This window comes from Lepisma saccharinum, chromosome 2, assembly GCF_977018435.1.
Source record: "Lepisma saccharinum chromosome 2, izLepSacc3.1, whole genome shotgun sequence".
Lineage (NCBI taxonomy): Eukaryota > Metazoa > Arthropoda > Insecta > Zygentoma > Lepismatidae > Lepisma > Lepisma saccharinum.
Window position 1 is genome coordinate 77,274,584 of NC_139230.1, and position 21,095 is coordinate 77,295,678.

Sequence of the window (21,095 nt, forward strand, 5' to 3'; positions counted from 1 at the left end):
AATCTGTCCAAAATATACTGTCCTTAAAACATTCAAAGTTAAAACATTTCTCAAAATTCTCATCATGTAGCAGAGCCTGCTTAACTTTTGAGTTAAATTAGTAATTTGCATGTCCCAAGACAGGTGTGTGTCTGTCAATACTCCTAAGAATTTTATTGCATTGCATTCTTTGACGACTTCATTGTTAATAATTACATTTAAGTTTTTTATTTGTTTTGCTGGATTAAAATTTATTAGAACTGTTTTATTAACATTCAGGGAAAGCTTGTTGTTGTTTAGCCAGGTGTTTAGTTGTGTTGTTGTTGAAATGGAATTCTTTTGAAGTTGCTCATATTCCAGGCTTTTTACTATGATATCAGAGCTTAACTTGCTTGTTGTTGACCATGGCAACAGACGTTGCTAGGCAACTTCATTTTCACCCCAGAAACTACTAAGTGAATTATGCTAGACTGTTCGAATTTCAAAATATGAGCCTCATAATTTATTACAGAGGAATTCGAGGGGAATGACGGAAAACAATTATTTTTCAATTACGTTTTAAATTGTGAAAATCACAAAATACGTAAATATTGCTTTTCCAATTTAGTGTCCCTGTTGAATCCGTTTACAGAAAACATCCAACTAACTATCTTGAAACTGTTTTTACTTACCCAGCTTATTATTAAGAAAGTAAACAAGAGGCCGAACACACATAACGTTATGTTCAAAACTTTTCAAATAAGGGAGCCACGTCGGCGAGCGCACGAGACATGTCGCTATTTAATTCGTTTATATGAAATATCTAAATATTTTGAAACGGACCATATGTACCCAGTTTATTATAATGAAACTAGACAATAATATGTGTTAAATATTTGTAAAATATTAGAGCATATACACACGCAAGCGAACTTATACACTTGTTTCCCTTCATCCAATACAACATGCACGCATCTTCAAAATCATTAAGATCATTGAGGAACCCCAGCTATAACATGATTGGGCCCACAACGTGGCCGAAGGTGCGCGAGTCTTTCCACATAGAAACGCTGCAGCACAGTCGGAATATTGGCCACCCTTGTTCTTCACGCCACTGTTCGATCATATCAAATTACATGCGCATGTTGATGGTTTGAAATCTCTGGAATTCAGAAGGAGCGAGCGAGTGATTTAGAGAGCCAAGGAACACCCCCTCCCCCTTCTGTTCCAGCCGTAAATACGATAACGTGATGATTCAGTTACAGAGGAAGAAAATAATAGCTACCATAGTTTTAAGGCAACAGTAAGAACTGGCTGTGGAGGAGCGTCGGTACTTAATGGACAAATCGCAGAATAACTAACAACCTAGCAGAATATGTACTAACTATGGACTTAGCATCAATGTCCTTCAAGAACGTAGTTTCTGAGGCGTATTACATGGAAGTGGAAACGTTGATATTGGAGTGCCTTCTAACAGTTCACTCATTAGGTCCTTAGTTATGTTGTCATTTATATAGGGTGACCGTACGTCCCGTTTTGAACGAGACAGTCCTGTTTGAGAGGCGTGTCCCGGTCGTCCCTTCGATATTATTTAAAAACACTATTTGTACCGTTTTAGAAAAGCCTAGGGGTTAGATTGAAAACCAAGTATAAAGTTGAGACATTTCATGCTAAAAAAAAAGTTGTATTGTTTTGCGTGTGTTCCGTTATTTGTAGAGAGTGCATAAGTATGCCCAAGAAACGTATATGCAGTTTCAATATGAACTTGGGACAAACCACAAACTGAAGGGGGAAATCTCGCGTCAGATGTGTGGGGTAAGGTTTTTGAGGAGATTTACAAACGGTTGGTGAAAAATAAAGCCGCTCTCAAGAAGATTGATTGTTCTGATACATACTTCTGGCACTCCCCAACTTCTGCGTACGGCTAACATCAAAGGTTGATCAGAAGGAACCAGAAATACTGTGTAAGTCACACCGAGATTATAATAAATAATAGCTTTTGACAACGAGAGATCATATTTCAAATAATAAAATAATAATAATACTTTAATTATAACAATAAATTTATAATTAGGCCTAACTGATTTTTCAGGAGGGGAGGAGGTACACTGATCACCTTGGGATGTCCCGTTTTGGGGTCAAAATATTATGGGCACCCTACTAATAGGGTGCCAAATATCTAGCTCCTGGGTTCTCATTCCATTGTAATTATCATACTCTTACCATGAAATGGTCTCCTGCGTATTATCTGCGGTCCGGGGTTCGAACTTAGATGAGAGCTCTAAAGTTTGGGTGATGACGCAACACAATTAATATAATTCAAAGACTTAATAAGGTTCTCCAGGCGGGGGAGAACCGGAAATTTTTCCACCTGTTCAGGCAGCTCCGGCGTCCACCCATCGTCGTATAAAGTGGGTACCTGGAGGAAACTCTGGGGGTAAAGGCGGCAAGGGACGTGGTGCTGATCACATCACCCCCACCTTCGGCCGTAATCAAGAAAGTGTGAGGCCCTAACCCCACGCTCCCTATACGTCTTCATGGCGTGGTGCATTGCACAGGGGAGCACTTTCCCTTCACTTTTTTTTTTTTTAATAAGAACGATCTGGCTTCTATTGAGAAAGTCTGATAACAGCGTCGATGGGACTGAATGCGATCAACGAAGAACCCATTTGATAAGCTCTGGTCTTCAAAAGGCTGTTGGACTATAGAGTTACTAAATACATGGTAAAAACAGATAACTTGGTCCAAATTTAACAATGTATATCTTGTCCCAACCCTCCATCCCCGGTCACGTTCCTGGTCTTGTATATATATAAGTGTCACTTCACCAGAAACCGAATTCATTGCCTGTGTGCTCATTGCAGGTCGGTCTGCTTGAGACGATTCCAGACACTTTGGCGCCAGCGGCCAGCTGGGACGCTCGGAACTTGCTTTTGGCGCGCCACGATTCGGATGGAAACAGACAACTCTGCTAGTGATTCTTGCAGTCTAATTCTCGAATGAATATTTCACTTGCTCTCGTTGCCTTCACTAATTCTATTTAAACCAGCCCAATAATCAAAGAACAAAATAGCTATATTGGGAACCTTTCAACAACTCCCACATTCAAAAAATAGTACATATTGTGCTTGGTTAAGTCCGCTTTATGCACAGTAAGGCTTATTGGGAATGGATCTACAGTTTAAAGTGGAATCCAACCCACAAAGTGCATCGACCGGGTATCGAACCCGGGACCCTTTGATTACAAGGCGACGAAGCAACCAATACGCCATTTTTTTTTAAAGGAATACCCCTAACCGGAAGTATCCCCCGTTTTTCACTATATTACCAAGATTTTCATTTCTCGGTTATTCTCAATTTTCAGTTTCTCTCATTTGGACAAACAAATACCCGTGCCTTACCCGGGACTCGCACCCGGAACCCCTGACGACGTAGCGCTCTGTGATAACCACACCGTCACGGAGGTCGACAGGGCCATCGGGGAGGCTTTAAGTGGAACTCGTACCCCTCCTACTTGACTGCGAGAAGAACTACCGAAATAAGAAAGGACCGGGCGTCCGGTAAAAAAGGCGCGAAAACGAAATGCTTGTGGTCCAGGTGCTAGGACGCAAAGAAGCACCAGCAGGCTTCATGGGTGACGTGGAAGTAGAGGTCAGGTGATCAACAGTTACTGTGATTGGGTGGTTGCAAGGAATGAGATTTATAAAACATTTTCTTGTTCGCTCCATTCGCGAAACAAACATTTCTCTACGATTGACATCAAGTTTATACGTCAATCATTCATTATTACAATTATGCTCTATTTCAGGGGATCCCAAACTTTGTAGTTTCAAAAGTTTTCCGCGGCGCCCAAGTCAGAATATAGGCATAGGCCTATCTAAAACTTGCAACGCTAAGTTAGTGTTGTTAGGTTGCTTACCTTATGTTAAAAAATATGCAAATTCAGAAACATTGTTTATGTAAAATGTACTAAATAAGCACATGTTTGGAACAATCATATCTAAAACCCTGTGTAGACTAACAAGTAAGTGGCATTTCAGTTAAAATTCCGGAACATTTCGCGGCACCCCAGGGCGCCGCGGCGCACCCTTAGGGAACCACTACCCTATTCAATATTGAATCAGTTTGTTAAGAAAGTTTAATTAAAATGTCCATTAAGACTCACACCATTATAAACTTGGATAGTTTTGCTGTTCTGGACTTCTGGTAAATTAACACTTAATTCATTTTACAAAGAAATTAAATAAGTTACTTTTCCTTTGCTCCTTTTGTTCAAATGTACAGTCTACATGGAACAGCCATCTGAAGCACCACCCTCCTCCCCCAATCTAATAACTCCAAGAGAAATAATTTCTTTGTCGACTATAGTCTCCAAATTCTGTTCTCAACCAGAGAGATAAAATCGTAACAATTCTATTGCGAGTGACCCTTCACAACGATGAGAAAGTGAGATCCTAGTTCCAGCGAATAATTTGTTAGGGCTGCTTCAGTTGATTATAGTGCACGCTGAGTGTGCACATAAAGTAGAGTTTCAAATATAATGAGTGGCTTCGCAAATGATCTCACCTAGCGCTCTTGTTAGCTCATGCGCGGTGAATGTTTGGATTTAGACTAACTGTGCTAGTGTCGCTTGCCGCTTGCAGCTTCTGTGTGAATTCTCCGTGTCGCTTGTCGCCTGTCACTTGTCGTCTGTCATTTGCAGCTTTCTTGCCTTGTAAGGGAGATTACACACGAAAGCGCCAACCAACACATGTCCCTTGGAAGCGAACCAGCAGTAATGAATTGAACCTTTCGAACAGAAGCGACACGACAAGATGCAGGTGTCGCTTGTAACTTGCGTGTCGCTCTGATTGGCCAGTTTTGCTAATACCGTGCATCATGTCGCTTCGTACTTTTGTTCGCGCATACGCGGTGAATGCTTTGCCTTATATTGAATGGTCTAATGTCGCTTGTCGCTTGTCGCTTTGGTATAAAATCTCCATGTCGCTAGTCGCCTGCCGTTTATGCCGTTTAAGCAGATTCCAGACCGAAGCGTAACGCGACAAGCGACAAGCCTCGGTAATCATTGCAACGTTTCGAACTGATACAGCACGGTAAGCTGCAAATATTGCATGTCGCTTGGTTGTGTCACTCAAACTGGCTACTTTATCAATGTTGTGCATCGTGATGCCTCCACTTGTCGTGCACGGGCGGTGAATGTTTTAGTCTACAAGACAAAAGGGACCCGTGTCTCTTGTCGATGTGGAAGCACACTGTCGCTTGTCGCCTCCGTCAGAATTCTTCCCCTGACCCCTTCAAGGAGACTTCAGATCGAAGCGACAAGTGGCAGGCGACAATCGACAGACAACACTGGCATGGACGTCAGCAGGGTTATTTCCAAGGAAGGGCAAGGAAGGTATTTTTTTTTTCCAGGGGGAGCAAATAAGCCACATTTTACCCAATGTTCCTTCAAAAAAACATTGCTTACATTTGAATTTATCATGTTCGTGCATTAATTAACACACATTATTGTGGCTGAAATGGAATTATATGTGTGAAATATATAATTTTTGGTTGACTTTCATTTTCCAAAGGGGGCACGGGTCCTCCTTGCCCCCCCCCCTTACGGACTCCCATGAACACTGGCGACTTCGATCTAAAGCAAGAAATTCACCAATGTTCCTTCAAAAAAACATTGCTTACATTTGAATTTATCATGTTCCTGCATTAATTAACACATATTATTGTGGCTGAAATGGAATTATATGTGTGAAATATATAATTTTTGGTTGACTTTCATTTTCCAAAGGGGGCACGGGTCCCCCTTGCCCCCCCCTTACGGACTCACAAGAACACTGGCGACTTCGATCTAAAGCAAGAAATTCACCAATGTTCCTTCAAAAAAACATTGCTTACATTTGAATTTATCATGTTTCTGCATTAATTAACACATATTATTGTGGCTGAAATGGAATTATATGTGTGAAATATATAATTTTTGGTTGACTTTCATTTTCCAAAGGGGGCACGGGTCCGCCTTGCCCCCCCCTTACGGACTCACAAGAACACTGGCGACTTCGATCTAAAGCAAGAAATTCACCAATGTTCCTTCAAAAAAAACATTGCTTACATTTGAATTTATCATGTTCCTGCATTAATTAACACATATTATTGTGGCTGAAATGGAATTATATGTGTGAAATATATAATTTTTGGTTGACTTTCATTTTCCAAAGGGGGCACGGGTCCCCCTTGCCCCCCCCCCCTTACGGACTCCCATGAACACTGGCGACTTCGATCTAAAGCAAGAAATTCACCGCTCATGCGCGAAAAACCTAATGCACCGAGCCGAAAGCGAAATGTGCAGCTTGCCCTGTCACATCAATGCGAAAGGTCGAATTGATTACTGAGGGTTCAATTCCAAGCGATACGTATCTCTTGTCGCTTGTTACCTATTGCGTTTCGCTTGGTAGCGTTCCAATAAAGAGCTTCGTTTCACACAGTTGCGGCATCATAGGCCACACAAGCCTGCTTTGATTTCTGAAATCTTCAAACAACACATAAAAGTATGCAAAGTAAAAATTAAGAGTCAGCGATTAGGGTAAATGTGATTATTTTCTCAATTCCACAGTGGGGCAAAAACTCCTTAAGTACGCCACTGACTGCGCCGCAGTTAATCCCTTCCTAACTCCGCCGCGAGAGGAACTTTTCTTTTTCCCCCTCCCCTTCCGAATGTTCTCCGCCGAAACAGATAAGTGCAAGCTACGCGCTCTCAATTGACGCCGTAAAGCGCGTTTCACAACTTTTTGCCCAATTCGGTATGGTACGTAGCTGCTTACACACAGGAAGAAATCATGTGACCTACAAGAATTGTGATTGGTTGGACGGGTTTTGCAATATTGATTGGTACCCACAACGGATGCAATTGTATTAAAATTACAACACGTAAATTAGACAGGTGATATTGGTACCAGGTTCCAACAAGAATAGTAACCATTTTTTCGTCAGGAAAACTGCTTAAATGATAATTTTCAAAAACCACGGTGGTATTTGTAATCACATGCATGGTCTCGACATTTTAAAATGAATTTGATTTTGCTAATTTATCAAATTATAGTGGTTCCAACAACATATGTACACTCACTCGGGCCTTATAAGACCACGTTTACACGTATGTGTGTGTGTGTGTGTGTGAGGGGTGGGTGTGGGTGTGTATGTGGGTGGGTGTGGGTGAGGGGAGCTTAGTTTTAAGTGTATCCAAAAAAAATATCAAGAGGGGCATATTTTTGACAGGATTATGGACAACAATCTGACAGAAGTGCCTTTTATAAGTGTAGGCAAATCAATCTGAGGGGGCTCATCATTTCACAGGAACTTCCCGAGGGCATTTTTACAAAAATCTTGGATTAGACGGAGTACCACACTTGAGCAAAAAGCTCATATGGGCATGTTGAGCTAGTTTTAAGTGTAGGCAAATCTGCCTGAGGGGGGTTCATCATTTCTCGTCCTGGTTGTATATACTTTTATACTACTTTTTTAGGCTTATAAAATTACACACATGAATTACAAATACAAGGTGATGATATAGTGTCCACACCTAGCATAAGCTGCTTAGCCTTATGTAAATATTTCTGATTGGAAATGCTATTTTGGGACTTTCAATCAGATTTCCCCAGTCTGGAGTTTTACCACTTTGGCTCATACGGAAATCGTTCATCCATTATGGATACAGTCCTGTGTTGAGCATCAAGTAGCACTGGAGCACATTTTTATGTGGTTGTAGGTTGAGATGTGAAGATACACGTTGAACCTTAATAATATCACGTAAAATTACCTGATTATAACAATATTCGTGCTAATTAGCTTACCACGTGACAGCTTGTCATACACTGTAATTTTGAAATGTTAAGACATCTCTGAAAATGACCGTTATTTTGATTTACTGAGACAAGCAAATATACATGTAAGTATCTCACCACAAATCATCTCTTTACTTTAACTTCATGAGCGTCCGGAAGAAGGGGGCGGGGGGCCATGCCCCCCCCATGGAAAATGAAAGCAATCTGAAAAATATATATTTCACGCATATAATTTCATTTCAGCCACACTCATGTGTATTAATTATTGCATGAATATGATAAATTCAAATTTAAGCAATGTTTTTTTGAGGGAACAACACTATTATTTGGGAAATTGTGCCTTCTTTGCCCCACCTTGAAAAAAATACCATCCTTGCCCCTCCCTGGGAAATTTCCAGCGGACGTCCATGGAGACCTTAGGATGACCCACAGCAACATAATTTGGTACCATCCATATTCCCATAAATCACTAGGACTCCAGAATAAGAACATACATGCTAAGATATGCCTCCATGAAAGACAACAGCAACCGGTAAGTAGTACTCATGAACAAGATTTTCCCTACTAGTACAGACTGTTACAAAATAGTACATGTGATGGCAGAGATAGTTGTGAACAATGTTCATAAGTTTCCAGTTATTTCTTGTTTCATTTTAAGGAATGAAATTGCATTGATGCTAGGGCATTACTTGTCTTCTGTTTATTTTGCTTTTTTGTTTCTTTTTCAACCTTACGTTGTTCAAAATGAAATAAATGAAAATCATGATCAGCAAATTGTCTACTATTATCTTTGCTGCTGGGTGTACAATCGTTGCGATGTAATATTTGTTGCTAAGGAATAGAAAATCACTTTTAATTACAAATTATTGTCTGATAAAATTCACTTTTAATTACAAATTATTGTCTGATAAAATTCACTTTTAATTACAAATTATTGTCTGATAAAATTCACTTTTAATTACAAATTATTGTCTGATAAAATTCACTTTTAATTACAAATTATTGTCTCATAAAATTCACTTTTAATTACAAATTATTGTCTGATAAAATTCACTTTTAATTACAAATTATTGTCTGATTTCTTGAGAATACTATAAAACGGTAGACTTATTGTAGTGCCCTAAAATAGTGGATAGCGTCTATTGTTTGCTTTTTTAGACTTGTAGCCTTTAGCATTTTTATGGTCGCTTGGTCATTAGTTTTCCATGTAGCTAGAATCTGTAGCATTGTAAAGCTGCTGTGTCATCTCCTCTCTCATACACTAGTAGTCACCTCCCGAGACTCTCTTCACACCTGTCTGAATGCTAGTAACAATGATTCTACACTAGCATGTATCGTTATACCTGCGCAAAAGACAATTGCCTGCCAGGTCGTATTTAGGGACGAGGCGCTCTTCCGAGAGACTAACAAGTCCAAAATTAAATAAATCAAAACACATGTTGCTGTTATGTTATACGAAGTTGATTTATTTGCAGAGAAATTAAGTATTAGATTGTGAATTTACAGCTTTCTGACATTTGGATCAGATACCCACAAAATATATACTCTGTCTATGGAATCTGTGGAGCAAGGCCGAGCATAACGAAAGAGAAGGGGAACAAAACGAGTTGGCAGAGCAACGTAGTGCGTGCTGCTGCTAACTACTGGTAGCCGTACTCACTTCCCCTCTCACGAGAGCACTGGTAAAACCCTAAAGAGTCACTTCTTGTGCAGAGACACTAGAAATGGTAGCCTCACAGACTCAATGGTAATCCTATAGTTAATCAAAGCATATGATCACATAACCCCAATGGATTTTTTCATAAAAAAGAAACTCCCTCTATAGCAATGATATTTCAAACAGATCTCTTAATCTGCGGACAATATCAACATTATAAAAAGCTACGATTTATAAATTATAAAGAGTGCTACGAATCCCTGCACTAATGTCCATATTAAATGCAGAAGCCGAATCTTTCAGTTGTCTTATTCCACTGTCGTAGCAGCCCAGCTAGTTTTGCCTTATAGTTTTGTTATGACGCGTTTCCAGACCAGGGTTCCTTATCTTATATTGGTACTTTGGTGAGTCTCCAACCAACTTGCAAATTTGATTCAAGGTCACGGAAACACCCTGTGCACTTTTCTTCATTATTATTATTATTATTGATCTGAAGGAAACCATTTGGCTCCTTCTCCAAAAAGACAATGAATGGGATGGATCCTAATGGAGAGTAGGAAAAGGTATCAATGATTAAGCCTGAAGATTTGCTAGGGCTCTTTATTATAATAGCACTCTATCATATTTTCAAAAGTGAGAAACATAAGACATGATGATTTTTTCCAGTATTAGAAAAAATAATGAGGTAGCAACGTTTAAATAATTCTTTAACTCCAACCTTGAATACAAAACTGAAAATATTTTGAAATTAACAGCTCGTGAGAGAGAAAACTAGCTTATAATCAAATATCATTATATTACACCATCTCATATTTCAATATGTAACGAATTCATATAGATGCTCTCAATATTAACTCTCACAGAATTGAATCTAAAATTCGATACTCACATATAATGCGTGTGTGACGTCCATAATGTATGTATGGTATATCATGCTGTGTATTTTTTGTTTGATTTCTGTCTTTTTACTTCTCAAGGTTAATCGCTTCTATGAGGATAAATAATGAATTGATGTAACTGATGATAGATCATCACAATGATATGCCCACCATGTCGAATCTTCGGTGGCGTGCCGCGCAAATCACTTCACCACATTAGAACTCGCGAGGCCAGGTTCCATCCGCGGTGCGGATAGGCGAACGCATGTAGGATTATATTTGTGGATCATCCACATATGCAGTTCTAGACTTCACACAACCTTCCACTAATGATCCTTGGAAGGTAATGGCGGTTAGAGAATGATGCTAATCGCATCACCTGTTGATCTCCCCCCCCCCCATCAATACACAAACACACAGTCAGAACGGATATTTTCGGAACAGATAAAATTGCACAGAATCTTAGAGTTACCTCAAAAACGTATGGTCGAGTTAAGTTGTGGAATTTTTAAAGTGTATGGTACCCTGGTAAGGGCGTACTCCTGTGCGTGAAAGGGGTAAAGGGGGTACTTGGATAGTTCCAAATCCTAATGGAGTGACCCCTCATTTGGAAGGTCCCTTAATTTGCATAAACTTTTGTTGAACTTCCATATCGGGTATTATTTTATATAGCTCAGGATATTAATTGCAATGTAGTGAATACTTCATAATTCAGTATCAAATGCTCATGTTATGTGTATTTACATTAAAATGTATCGTAATATTAAATTACACGTAATGATATAATCGTAATTTTGTGTTAACTAATATGCTAAGTTTTGTTAAATGTTATGATGTAATGTGATTAATGGAAATACACAAAAGTGGAAATTGCTTAAAACAACAGTTTTAAACACATTTAATGTTGATGACTTGAAAGTCACGTAAGCAGTATTACATTCGGCTGGGCAGCGATTCAGAAGCCGTGAACAGAGCATGAGAGTGCATGTGCTTTATCAGCTGTCAGTCGAAGCCACCATTTTGTGGATACATCTCGACAACGATAAGATTTCTGCACCGGAAGTTTGCTGGAGTTGCACTTCCGCTAATCATCTTTTTGGCTCCCATTTAGATGTTTTGTGTGCAAGAGAGCGGAGACGAGAACTGTGAACGGCACAGTTCATTTGGTATGTAATGAAAGCCGTTTGCCCGAATTTTTAAGCTTATTTATCGATGTATTGCAACTTAAAGAATGTATTTCACTGTCCGTGACGAATCCGACCAACTGTACGAGATTTGCACTAGAAGTTCGCTAGGTTTGCTCTTCCGCTAATCACTTTATTGGTTCCTGTTTTGTGTGTGACAAAGTGAAGAAGAGAAATGTATAAGCTACAGTTCATTTGGAAATCGATCGAAGTTAATTGCTCGCACTTTGAGGCTTATTTATTGTTATATTGCCTGTTGTAGAATGGAGCACTAAGTTCCTATGAGATAACGGGATGACATCATTACTCCACGCTTTGCATGGACACAAGTAATGCACTGGGAGCAGAGATGTGCGTCTACGGGTAAACAATGATTGTCTACATTCTACGAGTAGACAACGTAGACTATGTAAACTATTTAATCTATGTAATCATCGTAGACAACATAGCGCCCAGCGTTCTCCGTGCAAGGCACGCGCATCGTTTCAGAAGCAGCAACTAGCATCAGAAGGTGGACATAGAGAGCGTGAAGTATTCCACTGTCCAGAAATAAGTGTTTTAAGTATTTATTTACGTTCAACCAATTCACTACGTATTAATTGAACTTCAAAATAAACTTGTTGCAAAATAAATCCAAAAAATGCTATGTTCGTAGAATGACAAGACTTATTTTATTTCTATTTCCACCATTTCACATGTGGAAAAATCTGCTTTGAAGACACATGCTCTTTCCTATGCAGTAATAAAACAAAAAAACTGTTTTTAGACTTTCGGTTTGTTAGTGTTAAAATAATGTCGATTTTTACTATGGCTATCATTTGTTTTTCTTCCGGTAATCCCTTTTCCACTTTTTCGATAACTTTGATAATGTCGGATGGTCTTAAGTTGGTTATAGGCCCAGATTATCGACATGTTTGAAAAAAAAATACTTTCTCTTACAAAGAACATTGGAATTTCCTTCTTCCCTGTTGTTTGCATTGCCTACAGTAGACTATGCAAACTATAAGCCAATGTAATATTCGTGTAGATTACGCGTAGATAACGCATGTAGACGTAATCTTATAGTCTACGGCACATCACTGACTGGAAGTTAACTTGATCAAAGTCATATGTTCCTATTTCGGCTGCAAGAACAAGAATGCAATTAACAGAAAACAGAGATAGCTGGGACAGAATATAGCTGATGTAACAGTTCTTTCTGAGTTGCAATATTCGCTAATAAAGAGTCTCTCTTGTGAAATTGCATTCCTGAAATAGGTTTTCATCCGTTTGAGGCTTGAAAAACTTCTTTCCATGGACTTTTAAAATTCACATTGTAGCACTTAACCGATTTCTTTACTTCTTTACTAGCACTGATTGCTTGTGATTCGATATTGCGCTCACAATGTAAAACATCCTTCTTATCCTCATCTTTCCAACGAAAAAATGGGGTTTCTAACAAAACACACACTAAACTATAAACAGGATTCATATCTCTCTTTGAAATGGACGAAAGGAACAGACATGGGTAACAATACGCACTCAGTTTCAACTCCTCAAAGGCGAAGTGCAGAAGAGTAATTTGCCTCCCCTTAGCTCTTAAGTTGAGGAGCCCTTGCCCAAGAGAGATGCCACTGTTGTCATGGCAGCCAACGTAAAAAAGCTGATTTGGTGTGCAGGGATATGGATTTTCCAGCTAGAGCTCTGCACTTGGGGATGGTTCTCTGCGGTAAAGTGCTGTTGTTGGGTGCGCGCCGGTCAACAGACTACAGGGCACAGATAAGTTTATACGTGATAAGGATAATTCAATAAAACATTTTCTACATTCACTTGAATAGCCGCCACTGCTGCACGTCCAGGCGCCAGAACATCGTTAGTCTGCAACAATGGAGTTAAGTATGTATTACGTGGAAGTGAAATTGACATTTGGATGTCTTTAGAAAGAGTCACCCCTTACACCCCTGCCACGCGGAATACCCGATTTCGATTCTTTTGGGTATTTTTCAAGATAATGGGTACTCGGGTGCAACACTGAACGGTAAAGGCGGTGGGAGCGTGGCGCTGATCACATTACCTCTTCAAATTGCTGACTGTATGTGTGTGTGCCCCCCTGGCAAGTTTCAATGTGAAGGGAAAAAATATAATGCATTCACCTACGCTATCCTCATAGGGACGATCATTAGGCAATCAAGGAGACTCGTGTGAATGACTAAATAACAATGATAATAATAACCCTTTTTAAATATGGATTGCTTTTTATGTTTACTAAATAAATTCAACCTGAATATCTGAGAAATAATATTAATTATGACTTTCTGTTTACAAGAAATCAATATACAGTGTTATTCAAAAAGAAGGAGCAGATTACAGATCTGCATTGTGGATCACGATAAAAGATACGAACTTGTGCCATGCATCACCAGAGAGAGTAAGAATCAACGTTTTATGCACTCAATATTATCATCGTGAGTCATGCGACAAACGTCGCAAGAATAATTCATTCTGTTCTACACGACTCTTCAACTTTTCTACCATCATGGACTCCAGCCGCAACAATTAGACGCTGTAGCTCAATGAGAATTTGCAGGTAGAGGTGGGAAGCAAACAGTGTCTTTCCATACCACGATATATAAAAGACACGGGGGTTTATGTCGGGAGACCTGAGCGACCACCAGAGATGCACAAGTTCACGGTGCCCACCTCTTCCAATCCAACATCCTGGAACGTAGAAGAACATCCCTTTGGATGTTGGCACATTGCATTCACCACCGTACGGGATCAAATGTAAATTCTACCTGGATTATGAAAACGTTGATTTTTACTTTCTCCGGTGACAAATGGCACATGTTTGTATTTTTTTACACGTGTTCAAGATAAGGATTTGCACTCTGCTTTTGCTTTTTTAATAATCCTGTACTTATCAAGTCGTCTGGTAGCAGTGTCATCTATAAGTACTTTTTATTTTACATTATAGGAAATGAAGCCGAGTCGGCTAAGTGGTCTACTTTCGATCCAGCAATTCAAGTACCCGGGATCAAATCCCGGCTTGAGCATTGAAGTTATCTGTGATGGCCCCTTCATCAATTTCATCTAATCATCACTCATCCTCATCGTCACGATTAGTCAAAGGGTGATGAAAAGCAACGCGAAACAATAAAAATATATGATCTTGGTAAAAGTAACGGTAGCTATGAGTTACTTTTTTTTCTCTTCAAATGAGGAACTGTAACCTATATAATTTGGGGTGAGGTATATTTGACACTCAGTTACTCTTACATAGAAACTTTCCAAACACTATCATTTCTCTTAACCAACGAAACTACAGAGTACATTTAGAAATATAACTTCTATTAAAGTTCTTTGCATGTTTCCTGATGAATCGATATAATAATATGATATCCGGCCGATAATTGTCATCCTTGGAGCATATATGTGTGTGTGTATATGCATTATTTTCATTTGTATTATTATGAAGGGACCATTTGGTCCCTTTCCCAAAAATTTCCAATTGTTCATGATTATTATCCCTATTAGAGAAAAGGATATCTTATTAGTAGTCATGTAACATTTCTTGAGCTGTTTATTATAGCACACACTCAACTTTTTTACATTGAGAAACTTATTTTAGTTTAACTTTTTCATTGTTTTAGAAACTTAATTCATTGGTAATGTATAAGAGTATTTTTACTTACTATTTGGAATTAAATGTAACCGAAAATTGTTTGAATTTTAAAACCAGAGACGCAGAAGGTGCATTACATTACAAAAATACTCAGCGCCATCTCTCATCAGAATATGTGAATATTCATTTCAATGGTTTTTACAAGACATGTAGCTCTCTGAATTTAGTGTAATGTGTGCAGTGGAGTCACCACAGTGGGGGCATGGGGCTTCGTATTCCCGACCTTGGACGAAAACCAATTCTAGTGGGGGGAAAGGGGGGGACAAACATTGAATTATAGAAAATCAAGGCTAGCAGAATCTAACAGTACCATGACAAGATGAAATTAGTTTTCATATATTTCTTGGCTTTTTCTCTCAAACGGCCAAGAGCATATGCAGGGCGGGGGCACAAAGGGGCAATTGCCCCCCCCCCATCGATTTCAAATTTTATGCAAGAAAAATACGTTTCGTAAAATGTTGTTTCTCGCTTCGTTCACAATACCTGCTTTTCTTACAGCCTCCAACCAACCAAACATCGCGGCTCGACAAGTGGTATATGAACAACTGTCCGTGACGAATGCGGCCAACTACATATACGACCTTTTCGCCGAAGATCGATGGATTGCACTTCCGTTATCAATTTTTTTGGCTCTAATTTAAGTGTTTTGTGTGTGACGGAACAGATATGAGAAATGTGAACGATTGAGTTCATTTGGAAAGCGACCAAACTCTTTCCACGCACTTTGAAGCTCATTTATCGTTATATTGCCTGTTGTAGAATGGAGCTCTACGTTCCTGAGAGAAATGACTGGATGACGTCATTCATTACTCCACATTGAGCATGGACACAAGTAATGCAGTTGGAGTTAACTGGAACAAAGTCATTTGTTCCATTTCGGCTCCAGGAACAAGAATGCGAGGGCTGTCGAGCCATGGGTTATTATTATTATTAATGATGTAAGTATGAAGAAGGGAAGAGGGGATCCCCGAACTAGCCCATCCTCCACCCGCCTACATCCAAGGGGTATGCACTTAGTGTCCTGGACCCTTTAAAATAAACCAGGACGTCATATCAGCGGAATTTTACGGTTCCCCCGTTTGCTCTTTTTTATTATATCATAATTCAGTAGAATACAATACAATACAATGATACCACAAAGCAATACAGTGTACTTGATCGGATTTTCAGATAACCAGAACAATATACTATTTTTAGTAGTTGACTTCATAGTGGATAAGAGAATTACGTAATTAGGGTATTGCAAATGTCGGATAGTGATCAAGAACAAAAAGAGGATTAAAAAAAATTCCAGTTAGCTAATGAAAGAAGTAAGAAAGTGTAGTATCTACTGGAAGCCAGTAAAACAGAAAAAGAAAATAATACTAAGTAAATTTAAAAAAAAAATAATAAATACAATTAATTTAACTGGGAATAATCATTAGTAGGATTATATATGGTTATTATTGGTTATTGTTAGAGGCACATATTTTAGTAAAAAACAACAAAAATTTCGGTACTAAAACCGAGTCAATTTCGGGTTCAAAAACCGTAAATAAAATAAAATTCGCTGTTATAGCGGTGAAAATGTGGTATATAAAATCGTAACGAACTGTTGCTCGTTGGGATCTTACCAGAATCCTAACCATTATGCTTGGGTGATGTAGCTTCGTCATTCATTCATCCTCACTGGTGAGCACTCGCCCTTTGGCAGATAACTTGATGGTAATAGGCGAGAGGTTACTTTTCACACTTGAAATGGCACAACACTAAGAATTTGGGTTTATATCTTCCAGTTTAGATCAACATGGTTAGAGAAGGATGTTACCTGTCTATTCGATGATGAAGAAATCCTCGGAGAAGACTCCTAGAAGTGCTCTATGCAGACTCGCTCAAGTTCCCCGATCTTTCTCGTTCCTCGTTCCAAAGCAAAATACCCCAAGTCGCCCGTTACACTCTCACTTATCCTTTCTTCCACCACCTGGTTATGGCTCCCTAATACCCGTTGATCAGCAACTTACTTATAATCAACCAGGAAAATTGATTGGATACTGACTTAGCATTCTTTGAATGCTTGAGAGAGTAACGGCCGACGAAGGAGGTTATTGCTTTTTGGCTTGCTACTTTTCTCTAATCAGGGGAACCTGTTACGATACCTCCCTTGGGAATAAATTTCCCAAATTGAAATTTATATTCGAAATACCCATGTTGATCTATCTATCGTTAGAAGTTGGAGTTTTTTTTATAAAAACGTAGAGAAGGAAATAAAACAAAACAAAATAAACCATATTTTCCCTGCCAAAACCCAAAAATTAACAAAATTAAAATTGTATGATTATATCAAATGCAGATGCTGCAAGAGGCCAGAAGTAATTTGATAAGTCTTAACTGTTTATGTAACTGGCCTTAAAAACAATATAAGCAAAACAAACACACGTGTTTTCGAAGAGAGAAAAAATGTTTTGGTTAGCGTAAGCAATGTTTTCCGCACGTAATCAGTCTGTCGGTGTCATAATCACTGGAGGGTGGAGCCCAACGTCTATGTTGTAATGGCCGCCGTGGCTATCACTAGATAACACTAAGATGGACATAATTCGAGGGCGTGGCTAGGTACACAAAGATGGCCACTAGTCACGTGACTGTCCCCAAGAATTTCGATGTCTCATGTGTTTGGGGATGGCGCGCCGGAGGCGAGCGGCCTGTTTACACAATTACGTGTTGTGAAGGAACTGTATTTGATAACATTGACACAATGTTATGAGTGCAATCCACACTGGAGCTCACACAGTAATTTTATAAAACACACGTATTCGCAGAAAGTGTTGTGTCACTATAGTTCGTTGATCACAAAGGTTCCTAGGATCGCTGAGGCACTAACTGGAACTACAGAAGTAAGTATGACTTAATTGTATCCAGGAAACACACACGTACTCTTGTGGGTGAAAATTGCCGTTGATTCACTGCAGGATTTGCCTTTGGAAATTGGTACACTTTACTGCGATGTTTTCTTCAAAATCTGGTAAGAAAACGATCGACAAGGGCATGTTAGCTTTTGCACCACATAACTTTGTGTTATTATGGGTGCATGGAGATATATGCCGTGTTAAATGCACTGTTGATTAGCATAGTTCGGTGCACTTAATGATGAAAAGACTGAAAAAAATATATATATATATATATATATATATATATATATATATATATATATATATATATATATATATATATATATATATATATATATATATTGCATGGTACACTCCCGTGCAAAAGTTACACAACTGGTTGCACACACTGGAAGGTTCTTCATTGTGGGCGTAAAACTGCTTTCATGAAGTGGTAGAGTTGAATGTGACTCGTTAAGTGTCACATAAAATGCACTTTTGTAAACACTGCGGCATGACCTTGCGGGAGGGATCATGCACATTTTGTAATGCAAGTGTACAGAGGTGAGAAGTGGAAACACTAGGATACTTCCTTGATAAATTTCTGCTTCTTCATTGGGTAAAATCTACAAAGACTGGCAGATTTTGGGGAAAAGTTTACACATGATGATGACTTGCATTATGTAAGCTGCACTTTTGATGGAAGTAGCGTAATATTTACCAGAATCCTAACCATTATGCTTGGGTGATGTAGCTTCGTCATTCATTCATCTTCACTGGTGAGCACTCGCCCTTTGGCAGATAACTTGATGGTAATAGGCGAGAGGTTACTTTTCACACTTGAAATGGCACAACACTGAGAATTTGGGATTATATCTTCCAGTTTAGATCAACATGGTTAGAGAAGGGTTATTACCTGTCTATTCGATGATGAAGAAATCCTCGGAGAAGACTCCTAGAAGTGCTCTATGCAGAGTCGCTCAAGTTCCCCGATCTTTCTCGTTCCTCGTTCCAAAGCAAAAGACCCCAAGTCGCCCGTTACACTCTCACTTATCCTTTCTTCCACCAACTGGTTATTGCTCCCTAATACCCGTTGATCAGCAACTTACTTATAATCAACCAGGAAGATTGATTTGATACTGACTTAGCATTCCTTGAATGCTTGAGAGAGTAACGGCCGACGAAGGAGGTTATTGCTTTTTGGCTTGCTACTTTTCTCTAATCAGGAGAACCTGTTACGAAATTACATTTTGGTTTAAAAAATGTGAATATAATCCCAAATTTGATTTAAAAACTCCACGTACTACACAAAATAAACAAGTCCTTTCTAATAACACATTTATGTCGTTACGTGAATATTAAGTTTATTCCTGTATAAAGGGGTCCATTCTTGCATCTCAAATATTTACAGCAGAATTAACCAATTTTCCGTAAAGTGCATAATTCACAGGATAATTCTGACTTAAAAAAGACTCGTGTCGGTAAACATACTCTAAACTTCGTTTTTAAGAGTCTAGTTCGCATTTTGAAGTTAATTTTGCATTACTTCGTGACAAAAGAGTGCAGGAAAATGCACCTACCACCTTTAAGAATCATGAAAAATTAACATTACAATGTGTTTTTTCACATATTATGTTTTCATCAAAGACGAAATATGCTCGAGTCTAGTTATTGTTGATTATATTAGATGTTCCTGGATTCTTCAGGATAGAAGTCCTGGGGAGCTTCAGGAAATTTCGTTAAGTGCTAATTCAGTCTTGGAATGTGCAGTGGGTGCATGTGAAAAACTGTTAAAAGATCATCATTTAGTCAAATTAGATATGTTAGTTGTATGTTACCACCTGAGATGTTGGTTATTGAAATTTGCGAAAAATTAAATGGTAGGTTACGTATAGTACTAAGTTAGTAACTAACTAACTAACTCTCTAGCCTTCTTAAACCCGAAGGTTCATGGCTGCAGCAACACAGGCCTTCCATCTTTCCCTATCTTGAGCAAGATCTATATACTCTTTTCCATCCCTACCGATTTCCCTTAGGTCCATCTCAACGTTGTCCCTCCATCTTCGTCTTGGCCTTCCTACAGGTCCCTTACCATCAGGTTTCCCAACAAGAATTCTGTAAACTCCTCTTTCCTCTCCCATTCGTGCCACATGGCCTGCCCACCTAAGTCTTCTTGATTTAATTATTCTAATAATATCTGGACATGAATACAAATTATGTAGTTCTCAATTGTGTAGCCTTCTCCACTCACCTGTCTCCTCATCCCTTTTAGGTCCAAAGATTTTCCTAAGGATCTTATTTTCAAATACTCTCAATTTATATTCCTCTTTCAATGTAAGGGACCAAGTTTCACACCCATATAATACTATAGGCAAAATTACTGTTTTTTATATTTTAACTTTTAGTTTCTTAGATATTAAACGAGAAGACAAAAGTTTATGAAGAGAGAACTAACATGCATTTCCTGAATTAAGCCTACTTTTTATTTCCTCTTTAATATAGTTTTCATTTGTTAATATTACTCCTAAGTATTTGAATTTGGAAACTGGTTCAAACGAAGTACTAAGTTAGTAAGAGTAATGAATGATTAGTGTTTAAGATACAAAATTGATTATCAGTTGAATTCTGTCCAATTATTCCCTGTGACATTCCTCCACTCGTCTTCCTTAGCAGTCTGTTGTCTTCAGGTTGAAGGCACGTATTATTAGTTAGATACATTAACATATAAATCAAACTTAATTTCTTTAAGTAACAGAGAATTGACTTTTCATTACGATATGAGAAGCCTCCAAGCTGAACCAGCCTTGGTAGAAATGAGATGATAGCTCTAGATCTCGAGAGAGAAAATTTTTGTAATGCAGAAAAAAAATATGTCATGGTTTCCAAGATACCCAAATACTACATATACATTTTTCCTGTATTTGGGGGGGGGGGGCTACAGCCCTATGACCACCCCTTTGGTATGCCATTGGAACATCATAAATTTAAATTCATGAAGATCTCTAACCAAAAAGGCTATGGAAGAAGTTCATTATATTCATTCATAAATGGCATA